This window comes from Neovison vison, chromosome 5 (genome assembly GCF_020171115.1).
Source record: "Neovison vison isolate M4711 chromosome 5, ASM_NN_V1, whole genome shotgun sequence".
NCBI lineage: Eukaryota > Metazoa > Chordata > Mammalia > Carnivora > Mustelidae > Neogale > Neogale vison.
This window is the reverse complement of record NC_058095.1, coordinates 27310578-27329713: the sequence shown is the minus strand read 5'-3', so window position 1 is coordinate 27329713 and position 19136 is coordinate 27310578. Positions and strand designations below refer to the sequence as shown.

General features: G+C 37.4%; 1 protein-coding gene and 1 pseudogene across 2 annotated transcripts in view; one reads left to right on the top strand and one right to left on the bottom strand.

Annotated features, from left to right (window-relative positions):
• The window catches only part of NSRP1 (nuclear speckle splicing regulatory protein 1), a 59849-nt gene that overhangs the window by 25368 nt on the left and 15345 nt on the right, over window positions 1-19136 (top strand). The window lies entirely within an intron of this gene.
• On the bottom strand, window positions 13272-13352 carry LOC122908103 (annotated as a pseudogene).

Below are 19136 nucleotides of genomic sequence, written 5' to 3'. Positions count from 1 at the left end.
AGAATCAGCATTTGATTTTATTCATCTTTCCATTTTATTTCTTCTCTGTTTGATTTCTGCCCATATCTTTGTTTCCTTTGTTCTTTTGAGTTATTCTATAGATACTTTTTCAACTTGAGTTGAACTTTGATATTTCTTATATAAGCACATAAATCTATAGTTTTTTAAAATATTGTTTTAGTTGTCTCACAAACTTTGTTACATGGTATTTTTATTGTTGTACTTATCTAATTATCCTGTAATTTCCTTTATAATTTCTTCTTTGACCTGAGGATTTAGAACTATGGTTTTTGAGTTTCTAGACATATGGGTGGAGGTTGTTTTTTGTTTGTTTATTTGTTTGTTTTTGGTTGCTTTTGTTGTTATGGATTTCTAGTTTTATTGTTAAAACCAAAGAACATCGATTATATGGTGTTTGCTTTGTGGCCAGCACATAGTTTTTGCTTCTTATGTCTTTGAAAAGCATCTTTATTTTTCACAGTATGTGAGTTGTCTATATATTTGTTAGTCTGAACTTACTTGTATTTTCTGTAATTAATCTTTTCCTGTTCTGTTAGTTTCAGAGAAGAGTAAGTTAAAATTGCCATCTAAAATTGTTGATGTCTCTATAAAATTGTTGTTGCTTTGCATGTATATGTTTGTAACATTATTGCAAAGAAATTCACATGCCATAAAATGCAGTGGTTTTTAATATATTCACAGAGTTGTGCAGTCATTATTATTACCTAATTTTAGAACAGTCTTTTTTAAAAAGCCCAAAAAGACTCTTGTGCCCATTAGTAGTCACTCCCCTCTCTCCCTTTCCCCAAACCCTGGAAACTACTTATTGACTTTCTGTCTCTTATTCAGTGGGTTTCAAGTAAGTGGAATCATATAATATGTGGCCTTTGCAGTCACAGAACATGGCTTCTTTCACATAGCATAATGCTTTCCGGTTCATCTGTGTTGTAGCCTTTATCAATACTTCATTCCTTCTTATGGCCAAATGATACTTTGTTGTATGGATATACATACAATATTTCGTTTATCCATTCATCTTGATGGGCATTTGTGTTGTTTCCATTTTTTGGTTATTAAGAATAATGCTGCTATGAACATTCATGTATAGGCTTTTGTATAGAGATGTTTTCATCTTTCTTGGGTATATACCTAGGAATGGAACTGCTGGGTTTTATGTGGCTCTGTGTTTACCTTTTGAAGTACTACCAGACTATTTTCCAAAGTTGCTACACCATTTTACAGTTTTACCAGCAACATTTAAGGGTTCCAGTTTCTCCATGTCTCAGCAACACTTATTATTTTTTATTTTAGTCAGTTCTGCTGGGTGTGAAATGACATCTCATTGTGGTTTTGATTTGTATTTCTTTAATGACTTAATGATACTGAGCATCTTCTCAAGTGCTTGTTGGCCATTTATATATCTTTGGAGAATTGTCTATCCAAGTTTGCAAGTCCATTGTTCATTTTTAAATTGGTCTTTATTGTTGAATTGTAAGAACTATTTATTCAGGATGCAAATCCCTTACCATATATAAGATTTCCAAATATTTTCTTCTGTTCAGTGGGTTTTCACTTTCTTGATGCTGTCCTCTGAAATAGTTATTTCTAATTTTATTGAAATGTAATTTGTGCCTTTTTTTCGATTTTTGCTTGTACTCTTGGTTTGGTAAGTTACAAATTTTGTCATGTAGTATGTAACCGTGATCACAAAGATTTATTCCTGTGTTTTCTAAGTTTTGTAGTTTTAGTGCTTACTTTTATGTTATGATCCATTTGAGTTTTTTCTGTATGGTGTGAGGCAATTACCCAACTTCATTCTTTTGCATGTAGGTATCTAGTTGTTTCAGCACTATTTATTGAGAAGACTATTCTTTCCCCCGTTGAATTGTCTTGGTGTTTTATTCATTGTAAAAGCATAAATGTTTATGTTTGCTAGTTCTTAATCTGTTTTTCCTTCAGTATATAATACAGTACCCTACTTTTCCTTTATATATTTTTTAAAGATTTTATTTATTTATTTGACAGACAGAGATCACAAGTAGGCAGAGAGGCAGGCAGAGAGGAGGAAGCAGGCTCCCTGTTGAGCAGGGAGCCTGATGCAGGACTTGATCCCAGGACCCAAGATCATGACCTGAGCCGAAGGCAGAGGCTTAACCCACTGAACCACCCAGGCGCCCCTTTATATTTGTTTTTGCTTTCTATTCTGTGCTTTGTTTTTTTTTTTAATTTTCTAATTATTGTGAAGCTCTTGGTTCACAGCTGTCCTTCGTATTTCCCAGCCATTTATTTTCAGCGTTTCTGTACCTTTTTGGACTTTTTTTTTTTTTCCTGGTTTTTTTTTTGACAGAAATCACAAGTAGGCAGAGAGGCAGGCAGAGACGGGGAAGCAGGCTCCCTGCTGAGCAGACAGCCCAGTGTGGGCCTCTGTCCCAGGACCCTGAGACCATGACCTGAGCCGAAGGCAGAGGCTTCACTCACTGAGCCACCCAGGCGCCCATTCCTACATCTTTTAAAAATCCAATCTTAAGAATCTTCCTTTAGATTGGCGAGTTTAACTCATTTACATGTATGTATTGGAACATTGTATTAGAACTTTCCTGTCATGTTATTTTATATTTTTTATTTGCCATACTTCTTGGCTTTTTTTCTTTTCCCATTTAATAGATTGAATTTTTGTTTTTGTTTTTTTCAGTTTGAAAGCTCCACATTTTGCTCTGTTTTAGTTAGAATTTTGGTCATTGTATGGTAACAGGTGGTAACGACACTTACCAGGGTGAGTGTAATGTAACATAAAGAATTGTTGAATCACTGTTCTGCACCTAAAACTAAAACAATGTTCTGTGTCAACTGTTCTTCAGTAATAAAAAATTTTTTAAAAAAGAAAAATATTTTTGGTCATTGCCCAGGTAAGTCCAGACTTGCATTTATGGTTTTTTTTTTTTTGTTTGTTTGTTTTTAAAGTATTTTTATCTACATCACCATCCTCTCTTTAGCAAGTACTGTGGCAAACTTCGGCCTCCTTTTCTCATCACTATATTTATATCACCTAGTAGGTGAGATGTTGGCAAACTATGGCCTATGTGCCAGCAACCTGTTTTTAAGTAAAGTTTTATTGGAACATGCTAAGATCCGTGCTATCTGATATAGCACCCACTAGTTGTAGAGGGTTTAACTTTAAGCTTAAAATTTAAAAGTTCCTCAGTCATACTAGCCACATTCATGTTATCCATAAGCTTCCCCAGATTTTTGGCTCTAGAATGTTTTGGTTATATGTTTTGTTCCTTTTTGAAGGTAATAGTAAGTTTTACTAAATTATTTGTTCACTTTTTTTTTTTTTTTAAGATTTTATTTATTTGACAGAACACAAGCATTGCGAGGGGGTTGGGGAGAAGCAGGCTCCCCACTGAGCAGGGAGCCCAATGCTAAGCTCAGTCCTAGGACTTTGGGATCATGACCTGAGCCAAGGACAGACACTTAACCAAGTGAGCCACCCAGGTGCCCATATTTATTCACTTTCATGTATCTTTTATAACATCATTCTTGTTGGGAATGGTTCCTTTAATGAGTATTTTCAAAGAGGGCCTTTAATGTAGGAAATATTCTAAGACTTTGTGTGCTTAAGATAGCTTTACTTTTGATGATATAAACTTTTTGGTTCAAAATTCTGTCAACATTTTAAAATTACTCTGCATAGTAATTTTAAGAATTACTTTAAATCTTGTGTTTCTAATGAGGTATCTGATGTCATTTTGATCCTATTCCTTTCTAGTAAACTACTCTTCTTGTTAGAAGCTCTTAGAATTTTTTTTTGTTTTTTTTTTTTTTAAAGATTTTTATTTATTTATTGAACAGAGAGAGAGATCACAAGTAGGCAGAGAGGCAGGCAGAGAGAGAGGAGGAAGCACGCTCCTTGCTGAGCAGAGGGCCCGATGTGGGACTCGATCCCAGCACCCTGGGATCATGACCTGAGCCGAAGGCAGAGGCTTAAGACCCACTGAGCCACCCAGGCGCCCCTTTTTTTTGTCTTTGATTCTCTTAAATTTTATTGTCTCAAGGTGTTGTTTTTGATATGTGTGTGTTTTATTTATCCTCTGGCACTCATAAGCTGTTTAATTTGGCATTTTTTTAATTCTAGAAAATTCTCAGTCATTCATATACTTCTGGGAATCAGTTTAATTTATACATCTTCTGTATCTTCTGTTTTTACAAAGTTAATACTCTATCATGTCTTTGTACCTTTAAAAAATCTTTCTTATCCCTTCCTCTTAATGTTTCAGAAGTGTTTCTTAGCGTAATAATTCCAACTCACTAAAACATTTTTCAGCTATACCTGTTAATCCATTCACCCATCTCTTGATATTTTCATTTTAACTGTTTTCTGTATACATTATTTCAAATTGTTTCTTTTTTTAATTAAATCTCAAATCACCTTTATTTATTTATGTATTTATTATTTTTTTAAAGATTTTATTCATTTATTCAACCGAGGATGAGAGAGCATAAGCAGGAGGAGCAGCAGGCAGAGGGAAGGGGAGAAGCAGACTCCCCACCAGGCAGAGACCTCTACACGGGCCAGATCCCAGGACCCTGGGATCATGACCCAAGCCTAAGGCAGATGCTTAACTGACTGAGCCACTCAGGCGCCCCTCAGATGGTTTCTTTTTTAAAAACAATTTCTACTTCATATTAACCCATATCCTCTCATATCTGAGGATGTGTATTATGGTCATATAAAATTTATAGTCTGACTAGCTCATTAATTTTGTTTTTTTTTTAATGTATATATAGTTTTTAAAATTGTTTTAATTTTTTAAAATTTTATTATTTAAATTCAATTAACATATAATGTATTTGTTTTTAATCTTTAAAAAGATTTTGATAGTTCTTATACTTTAGTGCTTTCTTGCTTGATCGATGGATTGATTTTTTTCCATGAACATATTTTCCATTGAGATTTTCAGCCACATTAAGTTAGCTGGTACTGTGTTTGAAAGGAGTGGTCAGGTTGTCTGGAGAAAGGAAGAAGAACCCCAGAGCAGAGAGCCTACGGTATTTTGGATCATAGGATATCTGGACTTCCCAGTTCCATCATCCATCAAGAAACCCTTCCTGGGGGCGCCTGGGTGGCTCCATGGGTTAAAGCCTCTGCCTTTGGCTCAGGTCATGATCTCAGGGTCCTGGGATCAAGCCCTATGTCGGGCTCTCTGCTCAGCAGGGAGCCTGTTTTCCCCTCACTTCTCTCTGCCTGCCTCTCTGCCTGCTTGTAATCCCTGCCTGTCAAACAAATAAATAAAATCTTAAAAAAAAAAAAAAAAAAGAACTTGGATATGCTTTATTAAAAAAAAAAAAAAAAAAAGAAACCCTTCCTGTTAACTCCATCAGAGATTTGCTCTTTATTGAGATTAAGGTTCCGTGGAATTTTGTTCAGCGAATAGAGAGAACATTGGGGTTGCCACCCCACCTAAACTGGAGTGCTGCTCTGAGATTACCTCAGAGCAATTGTGCTTTTTTGCCCAAGGTGATTGGAGAGAGAGATTTTGGAAAAGCTCGCCATCATCCAGCCCCCCAGTTGTGTGCCATATACTCTTCAGCTCTGGGTTGCTACTCTTCCCTCCCTCTGTCCAGTCAAGCCAGCATTTGTTTTCCGAGAGATTTTTCACCGCTTTTTTGTTTGTTTCTTATATCCAACCTCTCACTTGTAGAACAATTTCAAGGGGAGCTTGTCTTAATATCTTATCAAGAATGTAACCCGAGTACGACTAATCTAAAAAATTATACATATTCGGCTTTTAATTGGATGAGATTTTTTTTTGCCTCAAATTAATTTTTTTAACTATCTCTAATTATTAATTTAAGTTTTTAGTAGCTGTTTTCCATTTAAGGATCACGTATGCTCTTGACGGTAGGAAGGGAACAAAGGGAGGTCCTGGGCAATGGAAGGAAACTGGTCTAGAAATAATTTGTTTTCATTAGTTTATTTATTAGAGAGAGATACAGTACAAGCAGGGGGACCAGCAGCCAGAGGTAGAGGGACCTGAGCGGGGAGCCTGATGTAGGGCTCCATCCCAGGACCCAGACATCACAACTTGAGCCAAAGATCGAAGCTTAACTGACTGAGCCACCACCCAGGCGCCCCAGTCTAGGAATATTAAGTGTTAATTCAGAAAAAGAATAATGTAGATTTCAGTGCACATTTTTTTTTTTGATGGTTCTTGTTCAGAACTTTTAAGTATCATTATTTAAGAATCTGATATGTAGAAGACATTGTACTGGGCACTACTGACAGAAGTTTGAATAAGATAAGATCTCTGCTTTCAAGGAGCTCTTTTCAATACTTTATGAAAGTGAATTTATATATAATTCAGGTTAAAACTAAAATATCTTCACTTCTGAGAGAAGTTAAAATTTCAGAAGCTACTAAGGGTGTTTTGTTCGAATTAAGGACATATTTCTCTTTGAGCAACCAGGGATAAAAGCCAGATGGAACAGCCCCCCTTACTTTGAGAAGAATTTTTTTGTGGGCTCCTTTTCCTTTGCACAGCTTTTGTTCGTTCTGCAGTCTATTTGACCATGGCCTGGTTTTGGCTACACATTTTCTAGCTTCATATGATGTGGGCTACCCTGCTTTCTGTTCTTAAAATCAGCCTCGTATCTTAGTGTTTTCGTGCATTCCAGGAATGATTTGCTTTGTATACTTGGACCATGCTCTTTAGCTTGTCTCTTGTCAGTCTGTTCATCTGTTGCATAATAATTTGCCTCTGCTACTAGATTCCTGTCTCTGAATTTGCTCTGTACCTGTCCTTATATGTAGTTGGTTTGACATATTTTGGCTCTTGGCTTTAATTTCTAAATATGCCCTTTTGTTCTTCCTGATGTAATTCATTGAGGCTGTGTTGCAACTGGTTTTCTAAAACACTGGTCAGCCCTGTCACTGGTTCAGATCCTCTCTTCTTCCTCTTCCAAATTTCTGTGTTGTAATAGCCACAGCTCATTTTATTTTTAAATTGTTATTATTACATAGTTTTTTATTTAAAATTACCCACTACAGATAAAAAGTCTACAGTTATTGTGTATGGCCTGATGCTATTTTACTTTTTAAAAACACCTTTATTGAGGTATAATTGATGTATACATGCACCTATTTACAATATACAGTTTGCTAAATTTTGACATAAGTATATACCATGAACTATCACTGCAATAAAGATAACATATCCATCACATTGCAAAATTTCTTTATGTCCCTTTGTAGTTCCTCCCTCTTGCCCCTTCCGATCTCCTCTACAACCCCTAGGCAACTACTGATCTAAATTCTACAACTATAGTTTTCATTTGAGGAATTTATATAAATGGAACTGTGCAGTATATACTTTGGTAGAGGGGTGTGGGTGGCTTCTTTCAGCATAATTACTTTGAGATTAATTCACACTGTGTGTTTCAGTAGTCCACTCTTTCTAGTTGCTGAGTAGTATTCTGTTGTATAAGTATACCACAGTTTATCTGTTCACCTGTTGTTAGTTATTTGGATTGTTTCCAGTTTTTGGCTGTTAAAAGGAAAATGGCTGTGAACATTTGTGTACAGTCTATACTTTCATATCTCTTGGATGAATACTTAGGCATGGAATGGCTGGATTGCATGGTAGGTGCATATTTAACTCTTAAGAAACTGCTAAATTCTTTTTCCAAAGTTGGTGCACCATTTTACATTTCCACTACTGATATATGAAAGTCCTAGTTGCTCTAAGTCCTTTGTATGGCTATGTTGTCATTTTACTTTTTTTTTTTTTTTTAAAGATTTTATTTATTTGACAGAGAGAGATCACAGCAGGCAGAGAGGCAGGCAGAGAGAGGGGAAGGGAAGCAGGCCCCTGCTGAGCAGAGAGCCCGATGTGGGACTCGATCCCAGGACCCTGAGATCATGACCTGAGCCGAAGGCAGCGGCTTAACCCACTGAGCCACCCAGGCGCCCCTGTCATTTTACTTTTTAATAAAACATTTTATTCTTTTCAACTTGTGTTTCTGCAACTTGTGTTTACATTTAAATGTTTAATAATGCCTAGAATGTGTCTTGGTGTTTGCTAAAAGGAATGAGGTATGGTAAGAAATCACTTTTAATATTTCGTTCAAAAGACAGTTGTTTCTGCATCATTTTATTAAATAGTCTATCATATTTGTATGGATTTAAAACTTGTCTTCCGGGCGCCTGGGTGGCTCAGTGGGTTAAGCCGCTGCCTTCGGCTCAGGTCATGATCTCAGAGTCCTGGGATCAAGTTCCGCATCGGGCTCTCTGCTCAGCTGGGAGCCTGCTTCCTTCTCTCTCTCTCTGCCTGCCTCTCTGTCTACTTGTGATTTCTCTCTGTCAAATAAATAAATAAAATCTTTAAAAAAAAATAAAATAAAACTTGCCTTCCTAAGGAATTGTTTCAGGTGAATACAGTTTTAGGTTCTTTGCCTATTCTTCAAAACCTAAATGTTTAGATATTAGAAAAAAATGTACAATAAATCAGAAAGTTCTCCACTTACTTTAAGGAATTGAAATTATGAGGCTCATGTTCTATATGTGAGATGAATTGAGTTCTCAATGAAGAATTATTGTCATAAGATTTCAAAAATGTACATTCATATCTTTTGGATAAGTATGACTTTTTTGTCCAATTTGTAATCATTCTAAAAACACAGCTCTGGGGACACCTGGGTGCCTCAGTGGGTTAAAGCCTCTGCCTTCAGCTCGGGTCATGGTCCCAGGGTCCTGGGATCGAGCCCCGCATCAGGCTCTCTGCTCAGCGGGGAGCCTGCTTCCTCCTCTCTCTCTGCCTGCCTCTCTGCCTACTTGTGATCTCTGTCTGTCAAATAAATAAAATCAAAATAAATAAATCTTTAAAAAATAATAATAAATAAAAACTCAACTCTGGATGAAATGATCTCTGCAGGCCATGTGTGATTCTACCTCTGATTACTATTTCTGCAGTCTCCAAGCTTAGAAACTTTAATACCAGGTTTGGTCCTGTTTTCTGCATTCCTTCAGTACATCTGCTTCCAAGTTCTGTTTCTTTTAGAGCATCACCTGGTTTATCCCATTTATCCATTCCCATGTGCCATAGTCTTAAAACCTCAATGCCCTTTGTCTAATTCCCTCTTATCCATATTACATTGATTCCAGATCATTTTTCTAAATGACTTTTTTATTAAGTTTTAAAAAGTTAATTCTTTTTTGTCTTCACATCACACTTAGGGTTCTATTTTACATAATGTAGTCTGAGTCCAGTTTTAGTTCTTAGCACCCATACAGAAGTCATTTGCTTTTAATCATATTGATCTCTTCCTTCTTGCCATGTTTATGTCATTTTTTTTTTTTTTTAAAGACTCCATTTAGGGGTGCCTGGGTGGCTCAGTGGGTTAAAGCCTCTGCTTTCGGCTCCGGTTATGATCTCAGGGTCCTGGGATCGAGCCCCGCATTGGGCTCTCTGCTCAGCGGGGAGCTTGCTTCCTCCTCTCTCTCTCTGCCTGCCTCTCTGATTACTTGAGATCTCTGTCTGCCAAATAAATAAATAAAATCTTTAAAAATATATAATAAAATAAAGACTCCATTTATTTTGAGAGAGAGTGCATGAGTCGGGGAAGGGGAAGAGGGAGAGACAGAATCCCAAGCAGACTGCACACCGAGCCCAAACCCTGTGTGGGGCTTGATCCCATGACCTCGGGTGGCCCAGCTGAAATCAAGAGTCAGATGTTGAGCCACCTAGGCGCCCCTCTGTCATTGTATTTCTTTATCGGGTTTCCTTTGTATAATACAACTTTTTTTCCTATGTTACCTTTCTTTCTAAATTTAGCTTAAATCTTCCTCCCCCATAGATACTTCTTTGACTCTCTCAGACTATGATTTCCCCTCTGAATACCTGCAGTAAGTGTCTCCATTCACGCTGTTTGATCCATGTCCACTTCCTTGGACATGTTAGCCATGCCCTTGTCGATTCTCTGTGCCTGAAAAAGTGTTCTCTATATCTCATTGTGACTTGTTTTCTTAACTGTTTGCAGGTCCTGGTGCAAATTATACTTTCTCATTGAGACCTTCCTTGAATGTCTTACTTTATTTATTTATTTATTTATTTTCAAAGATTTTATTTGTTTATTTGTCAGAGACAAAGGGAGAGAGAGCGAGTGAGCACAGGCAGACAGAGAGGCAGGCAGAGGCAGAGGGAGAAGCAGGCTCCCTGCTGAGCAAGGAGCCCGATGTGGGACTCGATCCCAGAACCCTGGGATCATGACCTGAGCCGAAGGCAGCGGCTTAACCCACTGAGCCACCCAGGCGTCCCTGAATGTCTTACTTTAAATTCAGTCTGCTCCTTAGTCTCTGTACCTTTCCTTGATTTTTTTTTTTTTTTTTTTGCATAGAGTGCAGTACATCTGTCATATATTTTGCTTGTCTGTTTTTGTTCCCTTATAAGTTCATTGACGGCAAAGGTTTTTGTTTATTGTTTTTTGGCCAGTACCTTGAATAGTGTATTGCACATGGCATATGCCCAGTAAGTACATAAGTGAATGAATAAATGCTTTAAGTTGGTGTTAATTGTTCTTTAGTTAAATAAAAGCATTAGTTTGGGCGCCTGGGTGGCTCAGTGGGTTAAAGCCTCTGCCTTCAGCTCAGGTCATGGTCCCAGGGTCCTGGGATCGAGCCCTGCATCGAGCCTGCTTCCTCCCCTCTCTCTCTGCGTGCCTCTCTGCCTACTTGCAATCTCTCTCTGTGTCAAATAAATAAATAAAATCTTTAAAAATAAATAAATAAATGCATTAGTTTGATTTGTTTAGTTCTTTGAAGGTTGGCATGGAGTGACCTGGCAACATTAACTACTAACTGACGGAAGGTGTAGAATTAGAAACTTTGACCACACGAAGGCTGGTGGCACTTTATATTCCACAGCCGGTCAAGATACTAAGCATAATTAACTTTCAGTTCTGAGTAGGATCTTAAAGTTACTTAATAAATTTGTTACTTAGTAAATTAGAATAATTTCTGGTTACTTAATTATAGTAACCTCCTGGGTATATAAAAAATACATATTCCTTTAGACCATTTAGAAAATCTAGAAGAGGAGCACCTGGGCGGCTCAGATGGTGGAGTGTCTGCCTTCGGCTCAGGTGGTGATCCCAGGGTGCTGACTGAGCCCTGCATCGGGCTCCCTCCTTGCTTCTTCCTCTCCTGCTGCTGCTGCTCCTGCTTATGCTCTTTTGCTGTCTCTATCAAATAAATAAAATCTTAGAAAAAAATACAGAAAAGTATGGACTATATAAAATGTCCACAAGAATTAAGTAATGGAAATTTATACACTGTAGCTGGGGGTAGAAATTAGACCACTTTGGAGAACAGTTTGTCAGTATTTAGTGAAGTTAAAGATCGATGTTCTACAACATAGCAGTTCTAAATGGTTACACATGTGTATCAGGACATAGGGACAATGTTTATAGCTGCTTTCTTTGGGGGAAAAAGAAAAGGAAATAACCCAAATAAATATTCATTAGCGGAAGTATGTATAGAAGTTCAGGTCATGCAAAATTAACATCATTTAGAGACCTAACATAAGGGAGGTAAACTGTTCCTCCATCATCACAGAGTCTCTGGCTGGGAGTGACATAAGACAAAATAACAGGAGAAAAGCAAAGCTCATTTTATATTTACATGGGAGTCCTTGCTAGAATAATGAAGACCCAAAGAAGTGACTAGACCTAAGTGCTTATATACTAGGTTGAACAGCAGAAATTGTGGGAAAGTAAAATACATGTGTAGACTAAGGAAGATAGTTATTTTAACAAGGTGTGTTTCGATTTCTCTTGGCCGTGACTCCCTATGTTCAGTGATAAGTTTGTTCCTTCTGGTATCGAGAAGGCACCTTTCACATGGGAATTTTCGTGTCTTCAGTTCAAAATAATCAGTATGCCCATGGAGCATATTTTGGGGTGGCCATGTCCGGAAGTCCTTTAATACATATGTAGCAAAACTAACCAAAAACAAGGAGATTATATAAACAAAATTTAGGGTGGAAAGGGTGGAAGATGAGACTTAGGGATGGATATATATTGACTTTATCTCTATTGATAATGTTCGATTTCTTAGTCTGAGTAATGAATTCACAGGTACTATGTTATTTTTTTTACACTTTTTGTAGATAATTTTTCATAATAATTTTTAAAGGTAGTGGTAATGTCATGTGTAGGGAAAGTTGACAGGGTGTAGGAGGTTTACAAAGAGAGGAGACCTGAATATAGTTGGTAGAGAAAAAAAAAAAGACTTGATTAGTAAAAGAGGAGATTTGGTAAATACCATTAGGACCCAGTTACAGTTGGAAGCTAAGAAATAATATTTTCTAGGAGTGCTTAGCTGCCTACTATAAACAGTAGGTGGTTGCATGGATTCAGGACTCATGTTTATCAAATAGGTATAAAAGATGGGCAGTGGGGGTTTAGATTATTGGCAAGAGTAGTTGAAGATTCACTACTTTAAAGATTAATTAAAAAATAGGGGCGCCTGGGTGGCTTGGTGGGGTAAAGCCTCTGCCTTTGGCTCGGGTCATGATCCTAGGGTCCTGGGATCGAGCCCCACATTGGGCTCTCTGCTCGGCAGGGAGCCTGCTTCCCTCTCTTTCTCTCTGCCTGCCTCTCTGCCTACTTGTGATCTCTCTCTCTGTGTCAAATAAATTTTTTTAAAAAGATTAATTAAAAATAGAAAAATCAAGGGATTACTGGCATCTGTAAGAGCAAAGAAAAGATAATGGAAATAAATGAGCAGGAGAACTGTTGAAGTCAGAAGCATTGTAAGTTGCACTGTTACTTTATGCATCATTAACAAAACACCAATTAAACTATAATATTCTTACAAGTTAGAATTCTAATTATATATTTACTATACAATATTGAAAGTTCTTTTAGACTTAATAATATGTAAATTTTTACCTTTGGTTACTCTTACATATATATTTAAAAGCAAAATGTGAATAAAAATAATTAGTTAAGGGTTCCTAAAACTTTTTCAAATCTGGAGGTTTTTTGTTGTTTGTTTGTTTGTTTTGTTTTGTTTTGCTTTTTGTTTTTTAAAGATTTTATTTATTTATTTGACAGAGAGAGATCACAAGTAGGCAGAGAGGCAGGCGAGAGAGAGGAGGAAGCAGGCTCCCTCCTGAGCAGAGAGCCCGATGCCGGACTCGATCCCAGGACCCTAAGATCATGACCTGAGCCGAAGGCAGCGGCTTAACCCACTGAGCCACCCAGGCGCCCCTGTTTGTTTTCTTGATTATAGTGAATTCTCACTCATTTTGTTCAGATTTTCCAAGGAATACATATGAGGGAGTCATGATCAATCAGTTCTTTTTTGAACTTATTTCTTCACTCAGATTCATTGATGACTGCATTTTTCTAAATTTATCATTCTTTCTGACATCAAGCTTAAGTATGGTCATAAGGAGGATATTTGCAGGTAATGAACTAGGCAAGTTAAGTAGTAAGCCCAAGTGGGACTCCAGAGTAAATTATCTCTATGTAATTGCATAATCTAAGAAATGTTATGTTACCAACACTTGATGATACTCATTCTGCAGGTTTTTGGTGCTGACGCTGTTTTAGTATTTACACACACGCAGGTAGAACCAACTACTAAGAATACCTCTTGCTCAACAGCGGTTAGATGATGCCTGCTGATTATAAAGTGTATCCTGATTTCATCAATACAAGTATATGAGATAATGTACATCTTCTATACAGTGAAATTTGGTGGGAAAGTAGTGGTGGTTGTTGGTTTGGTTGTCCAGATTTATAGTTTCAGAGCTGGAGCAGTCACAGATAATGACAAGGGTGACAGTGATAGGGTAGCTACTTGGAGAGCAAACCATCATAACTGCACCTGAGGAAAACAATGTCAGGTCCTTGTGTTGTACGGATTATCTGTGATGATGATGGCATGATATAAAGCAGAGAGGAAAACTGAGATCAAGGTGTCAGAGATAGTAGTAAAGGATTCATAAAATGAGAGTAAAAAGGGATAAAGGTAACAGTTACATATAAAGCAAGAACTTCAAAGGAGTAGAGGTGTTACTTTTACCCACAGTGTATGACACTAGAATCAGGAGGAGACACAGTGTCCTCCTAATGTGAAGTATGTAAGCCATGAGCAGCCTCAGAAGAAAGGGTATCTTTGGTGAAGAGACAGTTTCAGTCAAGGAAATAAAGGTTCATCAAAGAGGATGAGAATCCAGGGATTATAGAGGACATCATGGGAAGCTTTTAATCAAGGTCAAAGACACAAGAAGCAGTGTGGCCATAGTATGAGACGGCATGATTAGTAGTGAACATGGACTAACATGGATATAGCATTAAAGTTTGCCCATACCATTAAATGTTGTTGAAAACAGGCTTTTAAATGGCTGCAGAACTTTGTGTTGAAGGGTATACAGCTCACTTAACTGATCTTCTGATGTTGAAAGGTTGCTTCAAGTTTTTCACTAATGTGAATGGATATCCCATTATATAATACAGTAACTATAATAGCTCCTAAATATTTTTGTATCTTTTTTTTTTTAAATCTGTACAACAAACTCCTGAAAGTGGAATAATTACTGGTTGAAAAGAAACATTTTTTCAGGCTTTTAATACATTTTGCCAAATTGGAACCATTTCAGACTTTCACAATATAGGAGTGTGTACTCATTACCTTGCCAGTATTGGATGATACAACTTTAAAAATCTGTACCAATTTGATTGATGATAAAAGTTAATATTTTCATTTTCATCTCCTTAGTTATTGGTAAGATTGAATATTTTTTCATTTAGTTAATGGTCATTTATATTTTCTAAATTTTTCTGTTTATTGCCATGTCCATTTTTTCATTCTGAGCTTATATAATAAAAATTTTGTGTATTTTTGGCAGCTCTTAAACAAGCTTTGTACTTAAATGAGAATCATGTGAATGTGGACAAACAAAGCTCATAATAGAGACTGCTGAGTTGTAGGACCTTTAGTAAATGATCTGTTGCTAAGTTAAGAAAAATAATAAAGAACAGGAAGTTTGCATTTCTGAGTTCTCAGAGGACAACCAAAAATTATAGCCATAAGCCATTTGAGGAAGGACCGATTCTTTAAGTGTTTTTTCTTTAGTTGAGAACTGTTTTAGATAAGTGGATAGGTAAATGTCTTATTTAATAAAGAAGGCTATATATGATTTTTTAAAAATTTGTGACTTAGTAGTTATGGGAAAAGATTGATTTCTGCAAAAAAAAATGAATATTCAGAACCCTTTTCTGAATTTTTATTTTTTAAAAAAATTTTGTGACTAAAGAAAGGTAATTCAGTAATATAAATTAATGGTCCAGTATCTTGTTTCTTTCCCGGTGTCATTAAACTATATTCCATGTATTAGTAAAGGCGTTCTAGTAATACATATAAAGCTATTTCTCTTCTAGCAGTTATCAAAAGCCCAGGAGTCAACCCATCTAAACATGTGTAGTGATGTAAGAAATGCAAAATCAGGGGTGCCTGGGTGGCTCAGTGGGTTAAAGTCTCTGCCTTCGGCTCAGGTCATGATCCCAGGGTCCTGGGATCGAGCCCCGCATCGGGCTCTCTGCTCGGCTTCCTCCTCTCTCTGACTGCCTCTCTGCCTACTTGTAATCTTTGTCAAATAAATAAATAAAATAAAATAAAAAAGCAAAATCATGTGGTTTCTCTTGCATTTATCTGAACTAATTGTGAAGGTTTTTTTTTTTTTTTTTTTTAAAGATTTTATTTATTTATTTGAGAGAGACAGTGAGAGAGAGCATGAGCGAGGAGAAGGTCAGAGAGCGAAGCAGACTCCCCATGGAGCTGGGAGCCTGATGTGGGACTCGATCCCGGGACTCCAGGATCACGCCCTGAGCCGAAGGCAGTCGTCCAACCAACTGCGCCACCCAGGCGTCCCTAATTGTGAAGGTTTTAAAAACTATTTCCCTTTTAATTAGATCATGTTTGTGCAACTGTATCCCAATAAAACATTAGATTGATTAAATAATTTTTTTATTTTTAGATTTTTATTTGTGAGAGAGTGTAGGGTGAGAGAGAGCACAGGTTGGTGGTTGGGGTAGAGGGAGAGGGAGAAGCAGACCCCCCACTGATGCAGGGCTCCATCCCAGGGCCCTGGGATCATGACCTGAGCCGAAAGCAGCCATTTAATCCGACGGAGCCACCCAGGTACCCAGTTAAATAATTCTTATTCTCTACACAAAACAAACTACCAGGGGAGGTAGTAAAGACTAAGAATAGCCAGTTACGGTGTTTTTCCTACTTCTGCAGTTTATATACTTGATAACCGTGTGTGTGTGTGTGTGTGTGTGGAGAGAGGGTATTGTTATAATTAGTATCTGTAAAATGGACCTGGCATTTTATCTCTTCATGTTGATTTCTTATTTGGAAATTAAGCTAAAAGAAACCTACCAACTCTTAGACATAAAAAATTAAGATGTTGATCAGATATGGCTCTTTTCCCACTTTCAGTGCTATACACATAGTAGACTCTCAGAACATGTTTGTTGAATCAAGTTGAAATATTTGCAAGGAACTACTACTTCAGGTTTTATAAAAGGTTATTTCCCTGAGGTTTTGGTACAAAACCTATTTTGAAAGATTCGTGTGGTACAATAGCAGTTCTTGTACTCTTAGGACAGTTGGAATGTTTACATAAGAGCCAATTTATAACTTGAATTATGTTTTTTTTTAAGATACACGCCTGGGTCACCTGGTTGGCTCAGTCACTTAAGCAGCTGACTCTTGGTTTTAGCTCAGGTCATGATCTCAAGGTGGTGAGATCAAGTTCCTGGTAGGGCTTTGTGCTGGGTGTGGAGACTACTTGAGGAGCCTCTCTCTCCCTCTCCTCCCTCTGCCCTTTCCTGCTACACTTGAGCTTGCTCTCTCGCACGCTCTCTTTTAAAAAAAAAAAAAAAAAAGGGTAAAGGCCCTTACAGGGAGTAATTTTTGTCTTCCTACATTTGAAACTAATGATAATTTGTAGTTTTATTAGAAGGCACTATTAATAAATACTCCCTTCTATTATTTTGTGAACAACCGGTCTTCAAACATAAAATTAGAATAATTGCAGGTTTGCTAATTTTTTTAACCATTTTTAAATTAAATTTTTTATTTTTTATCAACATAAAATGTATTATTAGCCCAAGGGGTACAGGTCTGTGAATCGCCAGGTTTACACACTTCACAGCACTCACCATAGCACATACCTTCCCCAGTGTGCATAACCCAACCACCCCCTCCCTACCTGCCTCCATCCAGCAACCCTCAGTTTGTTTTGTGAGATTAAGAATCTCTTATGGTTCATCTTCCTCCCAATCCCATCTTGTTTCATTTTTTTCCTTCCCTACCCTCCAAACCCCCCACTTTGTCTCTCAACTTCCTCATATCAGGGAGACCATATGATAATTGTCTTTCTCTGATTGACTTATTTTGTTCAGCATAATACTCTAGTTCCATCAATGTCATCGCAAATGGCAAGATTTCATTTCTTTTGATGACTGCATAGTATTCCATTGTATATACCACATCATCTTTATCCATTCATCTGTTGGTGGACATATAGGTTCTTTCCATAGTTTGGCTCTTGTAGACATTGCTGCTATAAACATTCGGATGCACATGCCCCTTCAGATCACTACATTCTTGTCTTTAGGGTAAATACCCAGTAGTGCGATTGCTGGGTCGTAGGGTAGCTCTGTTTTCAACTTTTTGAGGAACCTCCATGCTGTTTTCCAGAGTGGCTGCACCAGTTTGCATTCCCACCAACAGGGACCAACAGGGAATGTTGGTGGGAATGTACCCACCAACAGGAGGGTTCCCCTTTCTCCTCATCCTTGCCAGCATCCGTCATTTCCTGACTTGTTAATTGTAACCATTCTGACTGGCATGAGGTGGTATCTCATTGTGGTTTTGATTTGTATTTCCCTGATGCTGAGTGAGGTGGAGCACTTTTTCATGTGTCTGTTGGCCATCTGGATGTCTTCTTTGCATAAATGTCTGTTCATTTCTGCAAAGAATGAACAGACTATTATTAAACTACAGATTATTGAATGTCTGTTCAATAATCCAATCAAGAAATGCCCATTTCTTGATTGGATTATTTGTTCTTTGGGTGTTGAGTTTGATAAGTTCTTTAAAGATTTTGGATACTAGCCCTTTATCTGATATGTTGTTTGCAAATATCTTCTCCCATTCTGTAGGTTGTCTTGGTTTTGTTGACTGTTTCCTTTGCTGTGCAAAAGCTTTTGATCTTGATGAAGTCCCAACAGTTCACTTTTGCCCATTCTTCTCTTGCCTCTGGCGATGTTTCTAGGAAGAATTTGCTGCATCTGAGGTCGAAGAGGTTGCTGCCTGTGTTGTCCTCAAGGATTTTGGTGGATTCCTGTCTCACATTAAAGTCTTTCATCCATTTGGAGTCTGTTTTTGTGTGTGGTGTAAGGAAATGGTCCAGTTTCATTTTTCTGCATGTGGCTGTCCACAATTTTCCCAACACCATTTGTTGAAGAGACTCTCTTTTCCATTGGACATTCTTTCCTGCTTTGTGGAAGATTAGTTGACCATAGAGTTGAGGGTCTATTTCTGGGCTCTCTGTTCTGTTCCACTGATCTATGTGTCTGTTTTTGAGCCAGTACCATACTGTCTTGATGATGACAGCTTTGTACTAGAGCTTGAAGTCTGGAATGGTGATGCCGCCAAGTTTGGCTTTCTTTTTTAACATTCCTCTGGCTTTTTGAGGTCTTTTCTGGTTCAGTATAAATTTTAGGATTATTTGTTCCATTTCTTTGAAAAAACTGGATGGTATTTTGATAGGGATTGCATTAAATATGTAGATTGCTTTAGGTGGCATAGACATTTTCACAATGTTTGTTCTTCCAGTCCATAAGATGGAATATTTTTCCATTTCTTTGTGTTTCCTCAGTTTCTTTTATGAGTACTTTATAGTTTTCTGAGTACTGGTTCTTTGCCTCTTTGGTTAGGTTTATTCCTAGGTATCTTATGGTTTGGGGGGCAGTTGTAAATGGGATTGACGCCTTAATTTCCCTTTTTTCTGTCTTGTTGTTGGTGTAAAGAAATGCAACTGATTGTTATGCATTGATTT